At 37.1% G+C, this 19,258-nt stretch overlaps 1 protein-coding gene across 17 annotated transcripts in view; it reads right to left on the bottom strand.

The window, feature by feature from the left end:
* LOC115214900 (tensin-3) overlaps positions 1 to 19,258 on the bottom strand; it is a 930,040-nt gene that overhangs the window by 239,115 nt on the left and 671,667 nt on the right. The window contains exon 1 of one of the 17 annotated variants that reach the window (XM_036505658.1): positions 17,115 to 17,361. The exons of the other annotated variants lie outside the window; for them this stretch is intronic. The gene's annotated coding sequence lies outside the window, so the exon portion shown is untranslated. Of the gene's footprint in view, positions 1 to 17,114; positions 17,362 to 19,258 lie in introns of those variants that run through there. 17 annotated transcript variants of the gene reach the window in all.

Genomic DNA, 19,258 nt, shown 5'->3' with positions numbered 1-19,258 from the left:
AATACAGCATCCCAAGTGCATCACATCTCAATCCCTCTCTCGTTCTCTCAAGCACAGAAAGGAATATAAATAACAACAGCAGCAAATTATGAAAATCAGAAATTCAAAGAACAATACTTTAAAAAAGTTAATTTTCTGTTTATGCAAATTCCCTCTTCATTCTAATTTCGTCTATTAATACCTGTTTAATTCTTCTAACAAATAAACGAGAGCAGGAATGGTTGTTTGGTTAAGAATTCCACTTAGCAATCAATCTGGTTCTGGTTTTGAGCCCACTGCAAGACATTTGAGGCTACCACAGCCTTGGGTTCACCAAAGCCAGGTTAGTGAAATGTGAAAATGCACAGAATATTTGTAGAAGCCATTCAGACATACGTGTGATCAAAGATTTATGACTTCCATTGGTAACAAAAGGCCTGTCTTTTAGAGGGAAAAGCAGACTGTTTGATGCTTGTGCACAAAAAGCAATGCTGCAGGGTAGTGAAATGTGGGAGATGAATGCAAAGGACATGTGAAGACTAGAAAGAAATGAAGCTAAAGCATGATCTGTTTGCTGTGCATGAATAAGGAAGTTCAAATGTTTTGCAGGGAAAGAAACTGCACACAAAAGGTATCAGATGTTGTACGCAAGAGAGAAGACTGCACTGGTATGGTCATGTGATGTGAACGCACAATTCTCGGAAAGAAAAAATTAGTGGATGGTCATAGCTGGAACAGCTTTGATATCAGTAATACAGCTTGTGACTCTTGCCGTGAGAGATGGCAGTGGTCGGCTTGTTGAAAACTGGAGCCAATGACTAGCCCATTAGAGGCTTATTAACAATGACACTATTGTTCATCAATTGAAACACACACTTTACAATGAAATTTTCTTTCTACATAACGGGAAAAATACAGAATATCACTTCATTGTAAATTTGCTTAAATAAACACCGTTACAGAATATATCTTTAAAACTGAGCCAGGTGGAAGAGCAAATTTTATAGTGGTAAGTGATGAAATTATATTCATGACCAAAATTGATCAACCACCAATACAGACAATACATACTTTAGCATACTGAAATATATAGATGCGTATCAGTAAAACATATACCACAGTGACATGACATTGGTATACTCTTTTACTTGTTTCAGTCATGTGACTGTGGCCATAATGGAGTACCGGCTTTAGTCGAGCAAATCGATCCCAGGACTTATTCTCTGTAAGCCTAGTACTTATTCTATCAGTCTCTTTTGCCGAACTGCTAAGTTATGAGGATGTAAACACACCAGCATCGGTTGTCAAGTGATGTTGGGGGGACAAACACAGATACACAAACATAGATATATATATATACATACATATGACGGGCTTCTTTCAGTTTCCATCTACCAAATCCACTCACAAGGCTTTGGTCGGCCTGAAGCTATAGTAGGAGACACGCACCCAAGGTGCCACGCAGTGGGTCTGAACCTGGGATCATCTGGTTTGTAAGCAAGCTACTTACCACACAGCCACTCCTACTGATCCAATTCCTCACAATGTATTAGTGTTTCATTTTTTGACTTGTTTCAGTTATTGGGGAGTGATTATACTGGGGACTAAATTCTTGAAGGGTTTAGCTGAATGAACTGACACCAGAACGTAGTTATTTCTAAGTCTGGTACTTACTCTACTGGTCATTTTTTGCCAAACCACTGTTACGATGACATAAACCAACACCATTTGTCAAGCGAAGAGGAGGAGGAGATAAGCAGAGACACACACATGATGTGTTTCCACACAGTTCTCATCAACCAAATCCACTCACAAGACACTGGTCGGCTTGAGGCTATGATAGAAGGGACTTGCCCAAGGTGTCATGCAGTGAGACTGAACTCAAACCCATGTGGTTGCAAAGCAAGCTTTTTAACCACACGGTCAAGCTTACCTAATTTTTATCAACTCTATAGGAGTCCCAGAAACATTTCTGAAAATACTGAATATGTAAGACAAGATGGTCATGGCTGGAATAACTTTGACCATAGTTCTACTCATTAAAGGCGCCACAGCTACTGCAACAACAACTCTATTTGCCTTTGATTATATGGATGACAGACAATTTCCATGCCTACTTCACAGCTGAGTAGTTAACCATTGGAAAAGCATTCAGCTGTAACACTAATTATACAAATTATATATTCACAAATTATTGAATTTTCAAAAGTAATTAATTATATAAGAATGAAAAAGTAAAACAAAACAAAAATACACATACATTGCCAGCTGCTGAAAATAATCTATTTTGAAGTAGACATTAAATAAATATGGTGATTAAAACAGTAACAAACTTAGGAGTTTGATTTATAATTAACAACCAGATCTAACGAGGAATTATAACACTAGGAGAGTGTCGTGAATTTTGAAAGAAGGAGGAGGGTGAACCAAAGCCTTGAGAGAGGATATGACAGAGAGAAATTGAAAGGAGTCTGTCATGTACATATGTATATGTAAATGTGTGTGTGTTGTTTTTTCCATCCAAGGGTTGTTTTTCAACCTAATATTTACAAGCTATTATTTATAGTTCTATCTACTTCAAGTTTCATAGTTCAAAAACGATTTATTGTATGTATGTGTACGTGTGAGTATATATATATATATATATATATATATATATATATATCATCATCATCATCATCATCATCATTTAACGTCCGCTTTCCATGCTAGCATGGGTTGGACGGTTCAACTGGGGTCTGGGGAGCCCGAAAGCTGCACCAGTCCAGTCAGATCTGGCAGTGTTTCTACAGCTGGATGCCCTTCTAACGCCAACCACTCCGAGAGTGTAGTGGGTGATTTTATGTGCCACCGACACAGGTGCCAGACGAGGCTGGCAGACGGCCACGCTCGGATGGTGTTTTTATGTGCCACCGACACAGGTGCCAGATGAGGCTGGCGAACGGCCACGATCGGATGGTGTTTGTTACGTGCCCACAGCACGGAGGCCAGTCGGTGCGGTACTGGCTACGGCCACGTTCGGATGGTTTTCTTGTGTGCCACCGGCACTGGTACCACAAGATACAATTCCATTAATGTTCATCTATTTTGATTTATATATGTTTGTGCTTCCTTGTCTTGACATTGCAAGATAGTTGTAAATGTCTATCACTCATTTCCAATATTCTTCAACATGTCTGGTCATGGGGAAATATTACCTTACTTGGAAACAGGTTAGGGTTGGCAACAGAAAGGGCATCCAGCTATGGTAAGTCTGCCTCAAATTCTGTATGACCCATTCAAGCATCAAAAAGTGGACATCAAAACAATGATGATGAATGATAAATGTAGTTGATTTGAGCAACACCAGTATATAACTGTTTTAACTGTTTACTTATGTTATCATCATTAGAAGAATGAAAGAAAAATACAATTCTGGTAGAATTTGAACTCAAAAATAAGGCAACCTAAGTGCAGGGTATTTTTTATGTGGTACAACTGATTCTATTAACCATCTTCAACCAAATTTAATAATGCCAAGTGCACTTTAAAGGATTGGTTTACTTTCTAAGATATTCCATCCATAACTGAAGCACTGAAATAGAAGTTGGAGCTAAAGAAAATATTTGGTGAGAAAATTATCTGCTTGATCCCAGGACTGACCTGCTACTGAACAACACAGAATTCTGAAAAAACTATAAATATATCCTATCCTGTCATCACAGACAGTGCTGAAGGAACAGCTAAGGTACTAAAATCAGGACTCAGAAGGTCAAAAAAGGGAACACACAAGGATGTTTTGGTAAAGGACCCAAACATAAGTAATGCAAAACAAGTTATGAAAATAAGAGTGAGCAGATTAAAGCAAAGGGAGTGTTCCTGGCTGTGTGGTTAAGAAGTTTGCTTCACAATCATCATGTTCTTGGTTCAATCCCATTGCATTGCATATTGGGTATTTTTTTTACCACAGATTTGGAGACGACCCAAGATATATGAATAAACTGTGTGCATTGGGTAGATTTTATTCAACTAAATCCTTGAAGGGTTAAGAATAAAATTCTTATATATATATAAGAGTGACCCAAGATATATGAATGGAATTATTTTTACTGGATAGATTTTATTGTTGGGGGTTGACAGAATCTGTTGCTTGGTTTATTGCCACAACTTGATGCTTACCAGGACTCAGACTGAGCTTCTGCTCTGAGTTAAAAACCAGATCTCACATACGCAGTAACATATGAGTCATGGTCTTTGTTACCTTTTCCTCCCACCAGTTTCAAAGGCCTCTGCAAAGGTCATAGAGGCTGCCCTTCTGCTTCTGACAAAGCCATTAAAATAATAAAATGTTTAATAATACAACTGGGTTGGTTTGGTAAATTAGAAAACCATAGTAGTAATAGAAGTGACCATTCATACTGTTCTGTTTGCCTTGGTTAAACATGTCAATTAATGCAACCAGTGATATGTTTAATGGTTGAGGAGGGGGGGGGGAAGATGGGAATGGAAAAGTAAGTTAATCAGCAGTGAATCTACCTGTAGCAATAGTCATATGCACAATTGCAGAACTCTTCAAGTAATGCTGCAATAGAAGGGAAAACAAACACAAATAAATGTAACAATAGTTGTTGCATTTGAATGACAATGTATTTTGATGCTGTGATTCATGGGAAGATTTATCGATATTTTAGTCCTGAAGAGGAGAGAAAGAGAATAGAAGTTAGAGAGAGAGTGGAGGAGCAAGAGTAAGATACAGATAAACTGGCTGCAGGTTCAGATAAACTGGCTGTTGGTTGGTTACACAGCATGTCATAGGTTTAGGGGTAATGTGTTGAGCAGAAAAAAAAAACATCCAAGTTGAATATGAGAGAAGAGGATGGAGAGGAAGAGAGAATGTGGAGAGGTAGGAGGGGATGAGAAAGTGTATTTCGGTGAATTGAGAGACAGATAGAAGGACAAACAGAAGAGGGAGTACCTGCATATGCAAAAGCATATATACACAAATATGAGCAGGTATAACTGTATGCTTGAGCATGAGTATGCATCTGTATGAATGCATATTTGTGTGCAGATGAAAATATGGGAATGCATTACAAGGTCAAAGAGGTGCTATGCATTTAGAAGGGTCATGATTTTCCTTAGCCATATTTAAACCAGTACAAAACATTTTAAACATGTTTTTAAAAAATTGCTGTCAAGAATAGAATGAGACAAACATTGTCTCATCTTTGAAACAAGCAGGAATACAACTGATGATGCAGCAAGGTCCAATATAATTTCACTGAATGATTCCTTATCTTCTTTAGTATTTTCCTAAATAATTTAACAAAGGGGACACTAGTTCACACAAATATCTATAAAAATAAAAGGCACATGAGTGAGAAGGGTAGGAGAAGAAAATATGGATAATAGACTAATAAGCCCCTTTTTTTAATTAAGACTGGTTTTTTGCTTTGTTTGTTGGTGCTGGTAGTGGTGGTGGTGGGATAAACTATAGAAAGGGGGCATTTTTAAAACCATTCAATGAAAGGGGTCACTGAGCTACAAAAGGTTGAGAGGCACTGAGCTAGAGCAAATAAAATTGTTAATTACTTGAATACTTTAAATACTTTAATCATATAAGGGAAAGGAAAGATTGTTTAATAAAGAAATGATATCTAGTGACACTGATGATGATAATATTAAAAATAATTCCATTGATGACATAATATGCAAAAAATACGAATGTTATTCCCACTTGAGAAACAAAAAAAACAATAAAACTATTAATAATAAAGGCTAAAAAAAAAGAGGGAAGAAAAAACTTCCCGAGTCACTCCTTCTTAGCACAAGTAACATCAAATAATGAAGTTGGTTATTTTTCTCTTCTACAAACATTTGTCATTTGAGGTTTTATTTACATAATCATATTTCACTGAATCAAGGTGGCAGTGAGGTTAATATGTTGTCGTGATTTCAAACTTTGCTGTGGCCAAAGTATTTTTTCTATTTGTGTCTCAGAGCAAAGAGCATTATTATATTTGTTTTATCCTACTGAGTCAGGAAAAACAGATAACACTTCCATCTTAAAAAAGAATGGCTTGCAACAAGAAAACAATTAATGGTAAATTACTTTATCTAACAAGAAACAGTAAATTCAAGCTTGAATAACTGTTATCTATTGTTTTGTCTAAATCCCACAGAGGCCAACATTACCTTTCATTCTAGGGTTGATAAAATAAAGTATCAGTGAGGGCAATGGACTGGTACTCTATTTTCTTGAATTGTTAGAGTGCCACACAAAATGCTTTGCAGTAATTATTCTGAACTCTTTCCATTCTGAGTGCCTAGGCAAGTATGGCAAACTTATTAAAAAAAAATTTTTTTTAAGTACCCAAAGTATGCCAATGGAGAAAACCACTTTAGTACTCTTCCATGAAAATGCCATAACAAGCACGCAGAGCTTGCTAAGGAAGCCACCTGAGGTCATTTGCAACCTGATGATGTAAAAACGAATTTGCATTGATTGTGTTCAGATGTTTTATTCCTATATGTTCATATGACCCTAGACCTGATTCAAATTTGGAACCTTTTTTGGAATTAAATATTAAAGGATAAAATTGTTCTTATCCATTACAAAGTTAATACTCTGAAAAACTAGTCTTATTCTTTCAAATTGTCATAAATGTCAACTTCATCTTTTCCACTTGTAATATCAACATCTTCATTTAATACTTGTTTCCCATGCTGGCATGGGTTGGACAGTTTGACAAGAGATGGCAAAACCAGGAGCCATACCAGGTTCCGTAGTCATTTTTGGTATGGTTTCTAAAGCTGGATGCCCTTCCTTTATAGAATGTATTGGATGTTTTTTACATGGCACCAGCACCAGTTCGAAGCATAGAAAAATCAATTCAAACAGTTGCTCACCTTGGAAAACTGGTTTCACACAAAGTGAAACATTTCTTACTTAAAATTCAAACAATATTTCTCAGTATATTGACAACTCAGATTTGTTCTTCCTTTAGAAAAGGTAAGCTAACTGGAAAGCAAACGTATTGCTGACTTTCGAAGGAGAGATAGACATACTTGTTTAGACATGAAGTGTAAATGAATATAGTGTAAGAGAATGGGTAGAAAGATCAGATGGTGGAGAATTATAGATATGGAAACCAAGGAAAACTTAGGTAAGAAGTAGGTAAGACAGAGCTGAAAGCATTGGACCTCATAGGTAAGAAAACAATCCCAACCAGTGATAAGATTGAGGTATTGTAAACCATCCAACGCAAATCAGCAATGGAAATGAACATAATACAAGTGATGGCAACAATAACACATACTTATTAAAGGAGCCTCTACATGGTCATTTGACCTGTTAGAAATAGCAGCCAAATCTTCAGATCAAACCCTAATGCCTTAAAAAAGGACTTGAATCTGGGTCCTCTGCACATAGGTAAAAGTTGGAACTTTGATCATAAGTCAGTCAAGGTTAACCTGGGGCTAAACAACAACAATTAATCTACACCAATTGTCTTGATTTGACTAAGGAGTAAAAGTGATACTGAAGAGATATCTGTAATACACAGCCAATTACAAGACATAAGACATCAGTCAGAAACCACTCAGAACTTGTAATAGACTTTGATAGGCAGAAAAAACAAAAATAACAACTTGCAGTAAGTAACCCAGTTTGTAGTGATCAATCTAAAATAGTTTCACTGTGTGAAAACCTGTCTGTGACTTGGGACAGCTTAATTCAACACCTGATCAAAGCAGAAAATACCTGAGCCAAGTCACACACACACACAAAAAAAAAAAACAGGTGGGCAGAAAGATTGTGGGGGTAACAGAAAAAATGTTTTCTTTGTTAGTTGGAATCTCAGTTTACAAATTTAATTTTTTCCTGAAACTGAAACTATTTTTCCCCATAGGAAATTCAAGAGGAAGCATTTGAGCAGAATGTGCACTGAGCAAAAGTAAGATATTGACTGAGGCTCTCCAGCTGATATTCCTAGTTTGTCGCCATCTGTTGTTACCAGTTTACATGTTCACTACTTGAGACACTGTTCATCATCAAAATCACTTTTTATATTTGAAAAATTGTTTGTAAACTGATTAGTTGGTGATGAGACGTTTATCAACAGACTCCACTACGTGGTAACTGCTATTTTGTTTTCAAGAGATAGATGTAATAATCATATTTCTCTGATATAGCAGATACTTTGGACATATAATGAATATATGCCTGCTACACATATATACACACACACACAAAGCTCACCACTTCCTCAAAGATTTTACAAGCGAATAGTGGAGGGGGGGGTCGTTCTCAAAGAATATTTTAATTTTTTTTTTTACTTACTTATTGAAACATAAAACCTTATACATATCCTCTGATATTGTACCTTTGGGTAGGAGGGAAGCATTTTACTGTGACAGATACATTTTGAATGCAAAGAAGGGTCAGCATTTTGGGTCACAAGCTGTCAAATCCCCATGTCAGATAGAACTGAAAAAAGGAAGTCAGTTGGGAAAACTGCAGACAAGTACAAAAAGGTTAAAACTTTGAAACAAATTTATAAAAAAGATCTCTTTGCAATAACAAAACTATTCTAGAATACAGAACACTTTCTCACAACAGAGGGACTACAACATTTAATGTATCTTTTACTTGATTCAGTACTTGGAATATGGCCATGATGGGGTACCATCTTGAAGGGTTTTAGTCAAAGAAACTGATCCCAGGATTTCTTACTTCCTTTTTGTAAAAAAAAATCTAGTAATTATTTTATCAGTCTCTTTTGCTGAACTGCTAGATTTCAGGGATGAAAGCAAATTAACTCCAGTTGCCAAATGGTAGCGGATGGGGACAGACACAAACACACACATGCACAGTTATATATACAAGTTTTTTTTCAGTTTCCATCTCCCAAATCTACTCACAAGACTTTGGTCAACTTGAAGCTTTAGTAAAAGACACCCAAAGCACCATGCAATAGGACTGAACTTGAAACTATATATTTACAAAGCAAATTCCTTACCACACAACCAAAAAAAATAAAAAATAAAAAATAAAAAGCAGTGTCTTATTGCAAACATTCATTCGATAACCCCTACAACCACTAACCCATCAATGTATTATATCCACCCTAACTCTTCTAACACCATTGTAACAAACAGATCCTGCTTCTCAAGAACTGGTATGCTATGCAGCACTCTCACACCCAAGCCTATCTTTCCTTTTACCAGACCAAACTGCCTTGTTCTCTGAATCCTGTACCAAAATCTTTGCCCAATCATATTTCCCTGTAGCTTCAGCCTTCTAACAACTCCTTCCAGCCCACATTTTCTTTGTTAGATATCAATCTACAGAAACACAAGTTGAATATAGCATAAACTGTTTTGGCCTCAGCAGTTTGAAAGAACACTTTCACTAAGCAAAGAGAAAAAACATTTTAATTCTAAAGCTATTTTAGAGGCAATGCAGCTAGATAACTTTTCACAAATCAATAAGACTAAGCTGATTCTTAAACATGGTAACTTATATATCCACCAAAATGATTAGAAAGGGAGTCATTGCAAAGTAAATTAGCTACCAAGAGCCAATTAAAGAGTTTTTATGTGGTTGCTCTCACTGCTAGAAACTAGCCATAACAAATCCAACTATTCTACCTAGTGTACGTTCAAACCAGCCACATCTATGAGTAATATGCGGAAGATTTGGTTGCTATTTTGAGCAGGCTGATCAACCCCTTTGAAGCTTCTGTAAAATATCTACAGTTTAAACAAACAGCAAGAATGATTGATGGAAAATCTGGAGAGAATGAATGAGAGTAAAGTTAATGAGAATTGGGAACTGGTCAATAAAAGAGAAGGTAATTTCAGTGTCATAAGAAAAGCAGATATAACAGAAGTTTCAGAAATGAGATGAAGCAAATTTTAGAGAAGTAATTGTCAGAAATCAGACAATGTAGAAAATGGGAAAATATATAGACTGGGCAACAGAGGAAACATATTATGCACTTAAATACCCTAATACACATGCACTCAGACACAAACAGTACATATTTTCCACACAATGGTTGTGACACCTATTGATAGAGAGAGACAGAGTTGTCAGACAAAATGACTTGCAGTATTTAGTTAGTGTGTTTTATGCACTGAGTGTGAAGCTCCTGCTGCGCCTTTTATCTTTCTGTGGTCAGTGAAGTAATCTGATGTACTGTGTTGACCTAGATTCTATAATGCATCATGAGATGTCTAAAGAAATATACATACAAACACATATGTATATATGCACGTATATATCACAGTATTGGCCACTCCATCAGATGTTGTTATACACCAATGGTCACGATGCATTTCCAATTCTGTCTTGATTGTACCACTCTTTCCCATTTTGACACAAAATGCTTGACTAAATTATCTCCCCACCATCGTGGAAGCCTTTTCTAATCTCTTGGATACCACTAGGCAACTGCAAAGGTCCACCTGTTGTCTGTGAACCTTGCAATGCTTATGTATCACAGTCTTATCAACTGAGTAGAATATTTTCACTAAGGAGGTCTAATAAGGTGAAAACATGTTTGTTGCTGTCACCACTTCACTTGGCATTCCTTATACTGACCAAAATTTTCCATCTACTGATTTATTAGAGTATTTCCCTTGCTGGTTGATTTTTAGATACGAAACCCCCTCCCAAAAAGGAGTTTTCATCTGCTAATTGCTTAAATAACTTTTGGTTGACTCAAGTTTTTCATTTCACTTATATTATGTGAAATGTTATTGAATCTAAAATCTTTATTCATTAACTTCTCTTGGCTCATATTAAACCCAACATAATCTGTTTTGTCACAAACACACACGAGTTTTTGAGAAACCAGACTGTAAAACACAGTGTGCCTGTGTGTCTGGAAGACTGTTAGGTAAGAAGTTTCCAAGTTCAGAGTCACTGCTTGGAAATTTGGACAAGTGTCTTCCACTATAGACACAGTTCAATCAAAGCCTTGTGAGTGGATAAGGTAGACAGAAACTGAAAGAAGCCCATTTTATATATATGTATGTGCATGTGTGTTATTGTCCCCTTGCCATGGTAAGGGTTGGTGACAAGAAGGGCATCAGGCTGTAGAAAATCTTCAACAAATTCTGTCCGACTTAAGTTACCACATTGAAAAGGAGACCTTAAAATGATGATATATTTAGGGGTATTCCATCATGGCTAGTCAGAATCTTATATCAACTGAAAGAGATTGCACACATCAAGTGTTGTTTTGCACAGAAACACATTGTGTATGTTTATATTACTATGTCTGAGGGTAAATACATTCATACACATATAAGTGTTCATAGGTACACATTTACCCAAACACACACACACACATATACAATCATAATCATATAGACAGATGTTAAGGGGGGAGGGGTTGCACTGTTTCATTCACATGTGTATGCAGGTGAGAATGAAACAGGAAATAAAGGTGAAAAGAGCAGATCAACACATTTATCAGGGGAAAGACTGTAATCAGTTTGTGGACAATACAACAGGATACTATTAACTGACCCTGGGTACATGAGACAGTGACGCCTGGGTATGTACACAGGCTAGACTGGGAGAGTATGGTGTTTACTAACTCTGGGAAATAGTACACCACATAATGATGATTGACTATACTTCAAGTACACAGGAATGTGTTGTGTGTGCGCGCACGCGTGCAGGTAATTATATATATATATATATATATATATATATATATATATATGAGGTAGGAAATAAGAATACAGACAAGGTGTTCTGTTTTGTACTATAGATCTTATTTAAAGTACAATTGAAACACTATTCTTGTTGTTGATGTCTAGCCCAGGTCAGCCCTAATCTAACATGATCAAAAACATTCCAGCTATAACCATCCCATCTTTTTTTTTGTTTGTTTTTAAATATCAGTGACTACATTATTCAATATTTTCTTTTATTTAAGGTGTAGTTTGAGAAAAATTTGGCTCCTATTTCTAGCAGGTTGAGTAATCTTTAAGTGAGTTTAGAACTGACAGAATTGCATACATTTTGTAAACTATAATATATATAGTGTATGAATGAAAGTCTAGAAAATGTTCTCATTTCATACATATAGATACCGGCGTGACTATAATTCAAAAGTTTACAAGATGCAGGGTAGAGGTCCCATTCCCATTTATATCATCATCATTTAACGTCCGCTTTCCATGCTAGCATGGGTTGGACGGTTCGACCAGGGTCTGGGAAGCCAGAAGGCTGCACCAGGCCCAGTCTGATCTGACAGTGTTTCTACAGCTGGATGCCCTTCCTAACGCCAACCACTCCGTGAGTGTAGTGGGTGCTTTTTACATGCCACCAGCACAGGTACCAGGGGATACTGGGATTGGCCACGATCGGTTGGTGCTTTTTAAATGCCACTGGCATGGAAGCCAGTCAAGGCGGCACTATATATATATATATAAACATGCATATATGGGTACAGGACATCACCAATGGTGCAAATAACATGAAATACGCAAACAAACAAGGGAAAATTAATGAAATATACAAACAATGTGAAAAAAATGGAAAACAGGACAAGTTAACACAGAGAGAGGATCCTTCATCAGTTGTCAGCTGTATATCTACTCCTTATTTCAAGCATTCAACGACAATATGAGTCTTCAAAGATAGTTGCTCCCATAAATTCTAAAATAAAATTTAGGATTTATGGAGGGTCAAAACCTGAGAATAAAAAAATGACAGCAGAGACATACAAGGAAACCTAACGGAAACAAACATGGAGGGTCGTTAGACCAGAATGAGAGGTGAACGCTAGAAGAAACATTTTTTTTATGAAAAGAGAAATGATATATACAGACACACACACATACTGATCACTAACTGAATAGAACACACATTGCTAAGAAGGTCTAAGACACTACCACACTGCGATCTACTGAGTCTCTTCTTGCGAACGACACAATCCGACAAGGAAGAAATAAAGAGAGAAAGGTGGTGAGCTGGCAGAAACGTTAGCACACCGGGCGAAATGCTTAGCAGTATTTTGTCTGCCGTTATGTTCTGAGTTCAAATTCCACAGGGTCAATAAATTAAGTACCACTTATACACTGGGGTCGATTTAATCGACTTAGTCCCTTTGTTTGTCCCCTCTACGTTTAGCCCTTTGTGGGCAATAAAGAAATAAGGTCTAAGACACAAACATGGCTGCTACTTTCATCATTTGGCATTGAAGTCCAGATCTTGACATAGTCTATATTTAAATGAAGTGGTTTCATTAGAGCAAATCTATCTTGTTTCAGATTTTAAACTGGACTAGAGTTTTCTTTTCTACTAAGTTCATAAATAATCTAAGTTAATGAAAGTTTTACAGAGTCTAGTTTCTCTAAAATCTTTCCCTATTTGGCAAGGATTCCCAAAAGGTAGCATTGCTGGCAGGACAGTAAAATGAAATGCTAGTGACCGTCAGTTTTATTCAATTTGACCATGTTTAACCACAAACTAGTTGTGTTTGAGTATACTTAAATTCAAAGACATTCGAACTGTGACCATTCCAACTTATTCCCAGCTACAGTGCATCAAGGGTCAATTTTTTTAATGGTTCCTTTTTTTCTAAGACAGCAGTGTGATTTGAAAGAAATTTAGTTTCTATTTTTAGCCGGTCCTAACAACCATGCAGACACCATTGTAGTGATGGGGAAACTTTTTGACTAACTTGTAGGAAATACCAGTTGTAAAAAAACAGTAGGGAACTACACACAGCAATTGTAATAATATACACAGTTATTGGCAGAATTGTAGGTGCTAGTTCATAGGCTTATATAAGGAGGTTAGTTAAGTCATAAACCAAGTTAGCAATTTTCTTTAAATTGGCAAAAGAACAGGAAGATGGCTAGAGTATATAACTTCTCCCAAGTGACACAGAAAAACCCACTTAACTTAGTAGCACTTGAGACAGTTAACTGCAAAACATACTATTTGTAAAGTTGTGAGTGTATGTGTGGTGAGTGCAATATGAGAGAGGGGGGAGAGGGAGACACAGATACACACACACACGCACACACATTCAAAATTTGGATAATGCTTAACATTGATTTTTCTGCATTGATTTCAAGGCCTCAAATTAGTAAATGCAAGGAGCCGATTGAATCAATATTAATACTAGGCATCTGAGTCAATATTAGGACCAAATACTAATTTTACTAACACAAGAGTTCTGAGTTTCAAACCGGACGGTATTGACTTTGTACGGCAATAATTAACCAAAGTAAATACCAGCTGGTCTGGCAGTTGAATAAAGAATCAAAACTTAATACAGTAAGTTACAAAGCCATTGGCCATCCGTCGCCCAACATATTTTACTCAATGTTTTGTACTCAATGCAACATATGTGAACGCGCGCGCGCATGGCCGAATAGTTAAGAATTTCGCTTCGCAACAACGAGGTCCAGGGTTCGATATCACTACGTAATATCAAGTAATTTTTTATGGTCTCGGATCGACCTATACTTTGTGACCTTGTAAGTGAAATTGGATGGACAAAAACTGTATAGAAGTCTGTCGAATGGATTGTACTTGTAATTCACAAGGTACAGTGAGTGTGTATAATGCTCAACTACTTTACACGTCAATTCAGGAGTAATTTATTGATTGACCATCAGAATCCTTGTTGTCGAACGACGGAGATCCCCCATACAGATACATATACACACATACACATGTGTATAAGTCATAATAGTGTTTATACATATAAGCGCATAAACACTGAAATTTCAAATGATTTAATACAACAACAAAAAGTCTGGTATCATTTATCAGGAAAAATGTTTAGTTTCGTTTTACTGACTTGCCTGTAAAACCACGCACCGCGATGCAGCATATGTAGGCCAGTGTATATTGTGTCTATGTATAGTTGTGTCTACATTTACTGCTTCATGTGTGTGTGTACTGTTTACAGACCCAAACTCAGTAACTATTGGGCCTTAAAATAACATCAATTTGTGATTAAAATTAGCTGGGTTTGTTTTTGTTGTTTTTTTTTTCATGTTGCTTTATCAGGAGCAAAAGTTGAGCCCTTAACCTGAAACTGGTGTAATATCTGAGACTGGATAGTGGCGTGTAGTGTAGAAGCAGCCTGAGTTTTGAGAAAGTGCAGCAATGTGCAAATGCAGACACGAGGTTAAGTGGCGTCCAAACCTTTCCCAAGGATATTAGCGACCCAAAAGTGAGAAGCAAACCAGATTGTTGCCAAACTTCGTTCTACAGAACTTCTACTGTAGCCAAAATGTAATTAGTTAACACACTCACACACCAAAGCATTATTATTTATGTCTTAGCGGGCCGAAATTTCGAAGTTACTGTCAATATTCTTGAATAAAAATAGATTTATACGTATTCTACAAAAGTATAGAATAACCCATGATATTAATGTAAAATTGATTTTTTTATAACTGAACATAAAATCAAACATTAATATTAATATATATATATATATATATATATATATATATATATATATATATATATATATATATATATATATATATATGTATATATATAATCTGTGGGGGGAAAGGTGAAACTTGAAGTAGATGAAGAGTGTAAATATGAAATTAAAAACCCTGTGGGTAGGAAAAGTCAATTACACACACACACACACACGTACGTCTGTAACTGTAATAAAACTTTGCCAAACACAAATTTTACACACAGATCTGATGCAAACGATAGACATGTTATGAATGATAAACACATAATAACAATGTAATAAAGATATTTCTTTAAAGGTGAAAGAATGATTTTCTAAATATTTATTAATGATTGATCCAAAAAATGATGTTGTAAGATAATAACAATCTAAAAATGATATCGAAAAGCCCAAATGGTATTTCTATGCCTTAATTTGGATGTAAGACATCAATCACTAAACTAAGAAAGCCAGATTTAAGTTTCTATTTCCAGACATTTCACGAAAGCATGAACGTCACAACCTCTCATCCCTTTTCCGATAAATCCGTGTGGCCTTGTGTGCAGTGAAGGCCAAAAGATGAGAGAATTCACAGACAGCATCACACATCAAATAAATATTAACTACCAAAAGGAAAGGCTTTTCCAGTTAATCCACAACAAGTTGTGAAGATACGTGGGGTTAAAAGTTACAGCGATGAAAGATCTGATTCTGTATTAAGATCAAGCATTTTTGTTCTTCCATACTCAGGCTTTTTCTTATTCGACAGAGAAGCACGAAAAAGCCATTACACGGTCGCTCGTCCTACTAGGAAGAGCAGCCAAATATCGCTCAAATCACACGCTGTCGTCGTAATAAGAGAAGGCACAATAGGCACAATATCATAGATTATAAACAAGATTATCGAGACTGGAAAGTTTCTACTCATTGATCTGATCAATTAGGAGTAAACATCATCATCATACATACACACACACACACACACATAACTTTGATAGGTTTCGGCCAGTATAGGATTGTTTGTGCCCTCACAACATTATATATATATATATATATATATATTATATATATATATATATATATATATATATGTGTGTGTGTGTGTGTGTGTGTATGCACACACACAACAACAACATACATGTGTAAGTGCATTCATAAAAATGTATTTGTACACAAATATTATTAATGTGTAGATACGAGCGAGGGAGGGAGAAAAGAAGCAAGACCCAAAAGAAACTAACCCAAATTTAGAGTTAAGATAAGGTTAGTAGTGCTTTTTTTGGGGGGGGGTCTTACTACATATTCGGGTGTCGCTAACAAAAATAAGGGGTACACACACACACACACACACACATGGCGTGTCTATACAAAACCAAAGTGTCTAAGTATATCAACAGCAATATCTCTCTTTCTAAAGAATATGAAAGTTACAGAGAAGTGTTGTTACCTTTCTGCTAACAGAAACAACGTGGTGGAAGTCGTGGCTGGGAAGGAGCAGTGAGAAGTAGAGAAAGTTGGGTACATCTTACGCTTCATGCTTTCTCCTTCATACACACCACACGAGAAAGGTAGGAGAAACAGAAAGATAAAAGGGACGGGTGACTGAAAAAGGTGACGACAGTAATGAATGGTGTGAAAACGGGTGACGAGGGGTGGATTAGCGGTTCAAATCAAATGAAATAAATATTGGGAGCTTACCTAATTCTTTCGCTCCAAAAGTAGTGTAAAGTGGAGACCAAGCCAGCACACGTATATCTATTATGTTCTCTCGTTATTTTTACTCTCTGTAATCTACAACTGGTTTGGTATATCAGTTAAAGTATGGCTACCCGCCCGACTCTGGTGATGGAGGTGACTAACTTACTAAAAAGCACTGTTTCCCCCACCTTTTCCCTCTTCTTTTTCTCTTTCTGGCTGTTTTCTCCCAGACAGAGTAGAAGGGTCAGACACTTAACAGTAGCAGAAATGACGCCGACGGCAGAGAGAGAAAGATGCAGAGGAAGTGAATGGAGAAAGAGGGTGAGACACGATGGGAAAGATAGCGTGAAGCGAAAGAGAAGAAATAAAATGTAGGCGAAGGGGGGGAGGAGAAAATAAGAAAGCAAAAACAAATGAATGGGTACGGTTGAGGAAAAGGGAAGGGGCAGAGGAGACTGTGTAGAGATGGGAGGAGGGATATATAACCAGCGGACGAAGTGGTGGAGGATATAAGTGATGGAATGAGAAGGGATAGGTAGAGGAGACAGAGAAACCATGACGAGAGGGAGGGAGGAATAAAGGCAGAGGCGATGGAGAGAGAGAAAGAAAGAAATCAGTGAACGTAACGTAAATCAAAGGAGAGAAGATGAGGTAAAGACGAAATGAAAGAGCAGGAGTGGGTAGAATGGGTTGGGCGATGGTTGCGGCGGCGTTGATTTCAAGTTCGGTGTGAACCTTCTGCAGACGGACAAATAGGTGTGTAAAAAGGCGGCAGTCACCCTGCCGCGTGTAACAGTAGCTCTCGATGACAACTCACAAGTCCAACACCTTGGACAATTAGACGAGCAAGATTTTAGAAGCAGTACCCACATTCCTTCAAATATACCCTACCGTTTTAATGAAAGTACGGGATTGCCATGGATTGAACGTTTTTGATCACCCAGGTGTACTCACTTAGAGAAGACCTGAGACTAAGCATTACGTCGATTTTGATCGAACTTCGTAGTATGATTGGCATTCTAATCACATCATTGTCGGGCAGCAAACTTTTCTTGAAGCTGTTGTTCGGCTTCGAGATCACTAACTGAGCAGATCTATAGATAGAAGTATTCTAGCTGAGACCATCTCGCCTTTGTTTTCGACTCAAGGTGTCATTAAACCTCCTTTTTTTTTTTTTTTTACTTAAGACAGCAGGGTGGGATTTGAGGGTGATTTAGCTGTTATTTCTAGCAGATGGAGCGACCATGTTGAGGCTCCCGTAATTTCGGTCGTTATATCTACCATTCGAATGTATAAATATGCCACCTTTCATTGAGTCGAGGACGACAGTGTTTGCTGGTTTGCTTAGCTCTATAATTAGCTCGGACTGAGCAGATCTATGATAAAAGCATTCCACCCTTTGAGCATCATACCGTTTTATCTATCAGAAACATTGTCCAATGTATATTTTTAATGGATATTTAACTGCTATTTCTAATAGGTCGACCGATCTCGTAAATACGCCTTTCTTGGCGAGGGTTTTCTTGTTTCAGTCTGATATGAAAATCCTGTTGAGCCTGACCTCATGTTACCGGAATAATCAGGAACAAGTCAATGCTTCAGATATACCTATTTCTTTATTACCCACAAGGGGCTAAACACAGAGGAGACAAACAAGGACAGACATAGGTATTAAGTCGATTACATCGACCCCAGTGCGTAACTGGTACTTGATTTATCGACCCCGAAAGGATGAAAGGCAAAGTCGACCTCGGCGGAATTCGAACTCACAACGTAACGCAGACGAAATACCGCTAAGCATTTCGCCCGGCGTGCTAACGTTTCTGCCAGCTCACCGCTTTATGCTTCAGATATACCGTCTCTTCGCCAGAAAAAGGCTGTCTTAACAGCATAAGTGGCCCATGGGCAAAGCACTATAGTCTCATCTCATCTTTTAAGGATGTGTAGGAGTACATCATTTAATGTCTCTTCCCTTTTGAGACAGTAGTGCAGACATGGGCAAACTTTCTTGAGAAGTGGGCCGCATGATATATGGCTCATCATCAGCGGGCGGCACTACTAAAAAGACTTCAAGTGATTTTTTTTCCTTGGGTTGCCCATCCATGATAGCACTAGAATGTGATTTGATAAAGAATTAGCTACCA

The sequence above is a fragment of the Octopus sinensis genome, linkage group LG8 (assembly GCF_006345805.1).
Source record: "Octopus sinensis linkage group LG8, ASM634580v1, whole genome shotgun sequence".
NCBI classification, from domain to species: Eukaryota; Metazoa; Mollusca; class Cephalopoda; order Octopoda; family Octopodidae; genus Octopus; species Octopus sinensis.
Note: the sequence above shows the minus strand (reverse complement) of the source record. Positions and strands in the feature narration are given on the sequence as shown.